This window comes from Cryptomeria japonica, unplaced genomic scaffold (assembly GCF_030272615.1).
Source record: "Cryptomeria japonica unplaced genomic scaffold, Sugi_1.0 HiC_scaffold_196, whole genome shotgun sequence".
NCBI lineage: Eukaryota > Viridiplantae > Streptophyta > Pinopsida > Cupressales > Cupressaceae > Cryptomeria > Cryptomeria japonica.
The window spans coordinates 238,956-245,679 of NW_026729018.1; the positions used below are offsets into that span (position 1 = coordinate 238,956).

Consider the following 6,724-nt stretch of genomic DNA (forward strand, 5'->3'; position numbering starts at 1 on the left):
CACTTTTTGGAGGGCACTTTTCTGCGCTCCAAAGGTGCGCACTTTTGGAGGGCACTTTTCTGCGCTCCAAAGGTGCGCACTTTTGGAGGGCACTTTTTGGAGGGCACTTTTCTGCGCTCCAAAGGTGCGCACTTTTGGAGGGCACTTTTTGGAGGGCACTTTTCTGCGCTCCAAAGGTGCGCACTTTTGGAGGGCACTTTTTGGAGGGCACTTTTCTGCGCTCCAAAGGTGCGCACTTTTGGAGGGCACTTTTGTGCACTCCAAAGGTGCGCACTTTTGGAGGGCACTTTTCCTGTGCTCCAAAGGTGCACACCTAGGTGAGCACCTTCGACCACACCTTGTAGCACACCAAACTCTGACTTTCGACTTCATCCGCAATGCAGGGTCTTTGAGGTTGGCGCAATGCGCACAACCAGGGGAGTCGACCCATCAAACCCAACACCTCCCCTATATAAGCTATTTGTCTGATTCTCATACATGCGTAGCCTGCAGGAGCAATTAGGACATCGACCCCAACTTTCGGCTTCTAAACGAAAACAAGGTCTTTGAGGTTGGTGTAATGCGAACAACTAGGGGAGTCAACCCATCAAACCCAACACCTCCCCTATATAAGCTATTTGTCTGATTCTCATACATGTGTAGTCTACAGGAGCAATTAGGACATCGACCCCAACTTTTGACTTCTTAACGAAAACAAGGTCTTTGAGGTTGACGTAATGCGCACAACCAGGGGAGTCGACCCATCAAACCCAACACCTCCCCTATATAAGCTATTTGTCCGATTCTCATACATGTGTAGCCTGCAGGAGCCATTAGGACATTGACCCCAACTTTTGACTTCTTAACGAAAACAAGGTCTTTGAGGTTGGCGTAATGCGCACAACCAAGGGAGTTGACCCATCAAACCCAACACCTCCCCTATATAAGCTATTTGTCTGATTCTCATACATGTGTAGCCTGCAACAACGATTAGGACATCCACCCCAACTTCTGAATTCGTCTGCGTTGACCGCACCAAAGGTGCACGCCTTGGTGCTCACCAAAATCCGACTTCCGACTTCTTCTGCTATGCGGGGTCTTTGAGGTTGGCGCAGTGCGCACAACCAGGGGAGTCAACCCACCGAATGCAACACCTCCCCTATATAAGCTATTTGTCTGATTCTCATACATGCGTAGACTGCAGCAATGATTAGGACATCCACCCCAACTTTTGACTTCTTAAACAAGACAGGGTCTTTGAAGTTGGTGCAGTGCACACAACCAGGGGAGTCGACCCATCAAACGCAACACCTCCCCTATATAAAGCTATTTGTCCGATTCTCATACGTGTAGTCTGCAGCAGCGATTAGGACATCGACCCCAACTTCCGAATTCGTTTGCATTGACCGCACCAAAGGTGCACGCCTTGGTGTGCACCCTGGAGTGCACTTTGGTGCTCACCTCGGTGCACACTTTGGTGTGCACCTCGGTGTGCACCAAAGGTGCGCACCTTGGAGCGCACCAAAGGTGTACACTTTGGAGCGCACCACATAGGGTCTTTGAGAGGTTGGCGCAGTGCGCACACCAAGGTGGGTGTTGAGGTGCGTGCCGAGGTGGGTGGGTGCTAGGGTGCGCTCCATGGTGGGTGCCAGGGTGGGTGCGTGCTAGGGTGGATTCCAAAGAGGGTCATAGGGTGGGTGCCAAGGTGGGTTGGTGATATAGTGGGTTCAAAGGTGGGTACTAGGGTGGGTTCCAAGGTGGGTCACAAGTTGGGTGCCAGGATGCGTGGGTGTTAGGTTGGGTGCCAAGGTGGGCTCCTGCGTGGGTGGGTGCTAGGGTGGGTTTCAAGGTGGACGCGAGGGCGGGTGCCAAGGTGGGTAACAAGTTGGGTGTTAGGATGGGTGAGTGCTAGAGTGGGTGCCAAGGTGGGTGGGTGCTAAGGTGGATGCCAAGGTGGTTCACAGGGTGGGTGGGTTCTAGGGTGAGTTCCAAGGTGGGTCACAGGTTCAGTGCTAGGGTGGGTGTCAAGGCGGGTGTCGAGGTGCCTGGGTGCTAGGGTGTGGATGCCAATGTGGGTCATAGGGTGGGTACTAGGGTGGGCTGCAATGTGGGTGCCAAGGTGGGTAACATGCTCGGTGGGTTCTAAATTGGGTGCCAGGGTGGGTGTGCACCCACCTTGCCCGAGGTGGGTGCCAAGGTGCCAGTGTGGGTGGGTGCTAAGGTGGATGCCAAGGTGGGTGAGAAGGTGGGTGATAGGTTGAGTGGTAGGATGGGTGGGTGCCAAGATGGGTCACAGGGTGGGTGCAAGGGTGGGTAGGTGCTAGGGTTGGTGTCAGGGTGGGTGGGTGCTAGGTTGGGTTCCAAGGTGGGTGCGAGGGTGAGTGTCAAGGTGGGTCACAGGTTAGGTGCTAGGATGGGTGAGTGCTAGGGTGCAAAGGTGCCAGGGTGGGTGCTAGGATGGGTCGATGCTAGGGTGAGTGGCAAGGTGGGTCCACAAGTGTCAAGGTGGGTGCCGAGGTGGGTGCCAAGTCGGCGACTGCTATGGTGGATGCCAAGGTGGGTCACGGGGTGGGTGCCAAGTTGCTAGGTTGGGTTCCAAGGTGGGTGCCAACGTGGGTGCTAGGGTGCGTGGGTTAAAGGGTGTGTCACAACGTGGGTGCCAGGATGGGTGCGCACCCACACTGGCCAAGACGGGTGCGGGTGCAAGGTTGGGTTCCAAGCCCGGTCACAGGCTGGGTGCTAGGATGGGTGGGTGCCAAGGTGGGCACCAGGGTGGGTGCACCCACCCTGGCCAAGGTGGGTCACGGGGTGGGTCCTAGGGTGGGTAACGGGGTGGGTACTAAGGTGCGTGCCAAGGTGGGTCATAGGGTGGGTGCCAAGGTGGGCACCAGGGTGGGTGTGCACCAACCCTAGCCAGGGTAGGTCACGGGGTGGTTGTCGGGGTGGGCGTCAAGGAGCCAAGGTGGGTGGCAAGTAGCCAAGTTGCGTGCCAAGGTGGGTGTCGGGGTGGGTGCCAAGGATCCAAGGTGGGTGCCAAGGAACCAAGGTGGGTGTCTGGGTGGGTGCCGAGGTGGGAGCCAGGGTGGGTCCCAAGGTGAGTGCAAAGGTGGGTGCCAGGGTCAAGGTGAGTGCCAATGTGGGTTCCAAGGTGCCAGGGTCAGGGTGAGTGCCAATGTGGGTTCAAAGGTGCTAAGTTGGGTGCGAGGTTGGGTGCGAGGGTGGGTGGGTGCCAAGGTGTGCTAGGTGGAAGCCCGGGTGGGTCGGCATCCCATGGGTGTCGAGTTGGGTGCCTGATGGGTGCTTCTTGTCAAGTTTTAGTCGTCGGGACTCATTTCGAGCCTTAGAGGTCGTTTCTTGTCCGGTTGCCCTGTCTTCGACCTGGGAACCCAATTTTGGTCCTCGGGTCCCATTTTTTTTTGTCTCGCATCCCACTTTTGGCCTGTGGCCTTTTCGGGGTCGATTCTCGTTTTGGGCATCAGAGCATGTTTCTTCTCCTAAAACCCAATATTTGTTTATTAAGTCTCGGAACACATTTTTGTTCTCGTGGACCCATCATGGGTCTTGGAACGCATTTGTGGTCCTTGGGTCCCATTTTGCATCCCGAAACTTGTGTTTTGGTGCTTGATCCCTATTTTGGGTGCCCACCTTGCACCAAGTGCGCACCCGGGGCAAACCGAGCGCCTTGGTGCACCGGGGCAAGATCGAGCGTGCACCCGAGGCGCCCCAAACATGCACCAAGGTGCACTCGGCCCACATGTGAGCGCAGGTCGTTGCGCCCGAGGTGGTGTGTGGGCACCGCGTTGCAGACGGGACACTGCACGCACACGACGCCCCCTCCAGGTGCACGCACGTAGGCCGGGCCGGGTGCACACCCGACGCCCTAGCAAGGTGCGCGCACCCGGGCAGGGCTCACACTTGGCGAACGGGGCGCACTTCGCGAGGGAGGGTGTGCACCTCGACGGGGGTGGGTGGCCGGGGTGGATTCGCACGTGGGTCGCGGTTTGCTAAGTACACACTGCGACAAGCTCATAACGGGTGCGATCATACCAGCATTAGTGCACCGGATCCCATCAGAACTCCGCAGTTAAGCGCGCTTGGGCCGGAGTAGTACTGGGATGGGTGACCTCCCGGGAAGTCCCGGTGTTGCACCCTTTTTTAGTTTTTCGCCGGGCGTCGCAATGCTATTTGAATAAACCTTTTGCCCGTTTGCGTTCTCGTCGGGGCCGGGCCGGGCCGGGGTGCGCTGCCCGCACTACCGCGCGCGCGGGGGCGACACCGAGCGCGCACCCGAGGCACCCCGAGCACACAGGCCACGGTGCAACCCGGGCGTTGTGCGCGCACCCCGGTGCGCCCGAGGTGCTGCGCGCGCACCCAGGTGAAATCGGTGTGCACCTCGGCCAGTGCGCGCTCGGTCGAGTCGCGCACGTTGGCCAAGGTGCACGGTGATGTTTCTTACTCTAAGGTTCCGCACCAGACGCCCGGGACAGGTGAGCGAAGCTGGGCGGGGCCGGGTGCGCGGCCGGGGCAGGTGCACGCAGCTGGAGAGAGCTTTGGAGCACACTTCGGAGCGCACCAATGATGCGCTCCATTCAAAAGTTTCCTGAAAAGGCAAAAAAAGTTGAGATTATAGAATTTCCCACTTGAGAGATTGTAAAAAAAAAAAATTTAAAATGAAGGAAACGCGGGTGCCAAGGTGTGCGCAGCCCAGCCAAGGTGTGCGCACCAAGGCGCCCACCCTGGCGAAGGTGCACGCAAGGTGCGCACCCGAGGCAAACCGGACAATTAACCCAACTTTCGACTTCGCGCGCACCTTGGAGCGCACTTCGGAGCGCTCCTTGGTGCGCACCAATCTTGGGCACCTCGGAGTGCACCATGGCGCCCACCAAGGTGCGCACCCGGGGCAAACCGAGCTCCGACTTCGTGCGCACCTTGGAGCGCACGAAAGGTGCGCACCATGGCGCCCACCAAGGTGCGCAGCCCAGCCAAGGCGTGCGCATCAAGGTGCGCACCCTGGCGAAGGTGCGCACCCGGGGCAAACCGAGCTCCGACTTCGTGCGCACCTTGGAGCGCACAAAAGGTGCGCAACCCAGCCAAGGTGTGCGCACCCCGGTCAAACCGAGCTCCGAATCGTGCGCACCAGAGGTGCACGCCATCGTGCGCACCTTGGAGCACACTTCGGAGCCCTCCTTGGTGCGCGCCGATGTTGCGCACCTCGGAGCGCACCCGGGGAAAACAATGCAATTAACCCGACTTTCGACTTCGTGGGCACCTCGGAGCGCTCTCGGGTTCGCACCTCGGAGCACACCGAGGTGCGCACCTTTGATGCGCTGCCTTCACCAATTTCCAGAAAAGGCAAGAAAACATTGAGAAGGTGTGCGCACCGAGGTGCCCACCCTGGCGAAGGTGCACGCGAGGTGCGCACCCGGGGCAAACCGGGCTCCGACTTCGTGCACGCCGCACCTTGGAGCACACTTCGGAGCGCTCCTTGGTGCGCACCAGGGCGCGCAACCCAGCCGAGGTGCCCACCCCGGCGAAGGTGCACGCGAGGTGCGCACCCGGGGCAAACCGGGCTCCGACTTCGTGCACGCCATGGTGCCCACCGCGGCGAAGGTGCACGCGAGGTGCGCACCCGGGGCAAACCGGGCTCCGACTTCGTGCACGCCGCACCTTGGAGCACACTTCGGAGCGCTCCTTGGTGCGCACCATGGTGCCCACCAGGGCGCGCAACCCCGCCGAAGGTGCACGCGAGGTGCGCACCCGGGGCAAACCGGGCTCCGACTTCGTGCACGCCGCACCTTGGAGCACACTTCGGAGCGCTCCTTGGTGCGCACCATGGTGCCCACCAGGGCGCGCAACCCCGCCGAAGGTGCACGCGAGGTGCGCACCCGGGGCAAACCGGGCTCCGACTTCGTGCACGCCATGGTGCGCACCGCGGCGAAGGTGCGCACCCGGGGCAAACCGGGCTCCGACTTCGTGCACGCCGCACCTTGGAGCACACTTCGGAGCGCTCCTTGGTGCGCACCAGGGCGCGCAACCCAGCCGAGGTGCCCACCCCGGCGAAGGTGCACGCGAGGTGCGTACCCGGGGCAAACCGGGCTCCGACTTCGTGCACGCCGCACCTTGGAGCACACTTCGGAGCGCTCCTTGGTGCGCACCATGGTGCCCACCAGGCCGCGCAACCCAGCCAAGGTGTGCGCACCAAGGTGCACGCGAGGTGCGCACCCGGGGCAAACCGGGGTCCGACTTCGTGCACGCCGCACCTTGGAGCACACATCGGGGCGCTCCCGGGTTCGCACCGGCGTTGCGCACCGTGGTGGGCACCTCGGAGCACACCAAGGTGGGCAGCGAGGTGCGCACCTTTGATGCGATGCCTTCACTAATTTCCATAAAAGGCAAAAAAAAAACGAGATTTTAAAATTTCCGTTTTGAAAGATAGTGAGAAAAAGGGAATGCTGGTGCCATCTTGAGCCCGCCCTGGTGCGCAGCCCAGCCAAGGTGTGCGCACCAAGGTGCCCACCCTGGCGAAGGTGCGCGCCCGGGCAATTAACCCAACTTCCAACTTCGCGCGCGCCAGGGTGGGAGCGCACCCAACAACCGGGCCTGGGAAGAGCCAATGCGAGAAACCCCACCAAACGCTCTGACAAAAAAAGAGGGGGCGCTCCAGTAACCCCGCTTCGGAGCGCACCCTGGGCAAACCCAGCCAAGGTGCCCACCCCGGCCAAGGTGCAGGCGAGGTGCGCACCCG

The 6,724-nt window shown here is 60.2% G+C and overlaps 1 non-coding gene across 1 annotated transcript; it reads left to right on the top strand.

The window, feature by feature from the left end:
• Positions 1 to 4,012: 4,012 nt before the first annotated feature.
• LOC131868144 (5S ribosomal RNA) lies at positions 4,013 to 4,131 on the top strand. Its single transcript, XR_009366635.1, has one exon. It is a non-coding gene; the product is annotated as a 5S ribosomal RNA (ribosomal RNA).
• Positions 4,132 to 6,724: the final 2,593 nt, after the last annotated feature.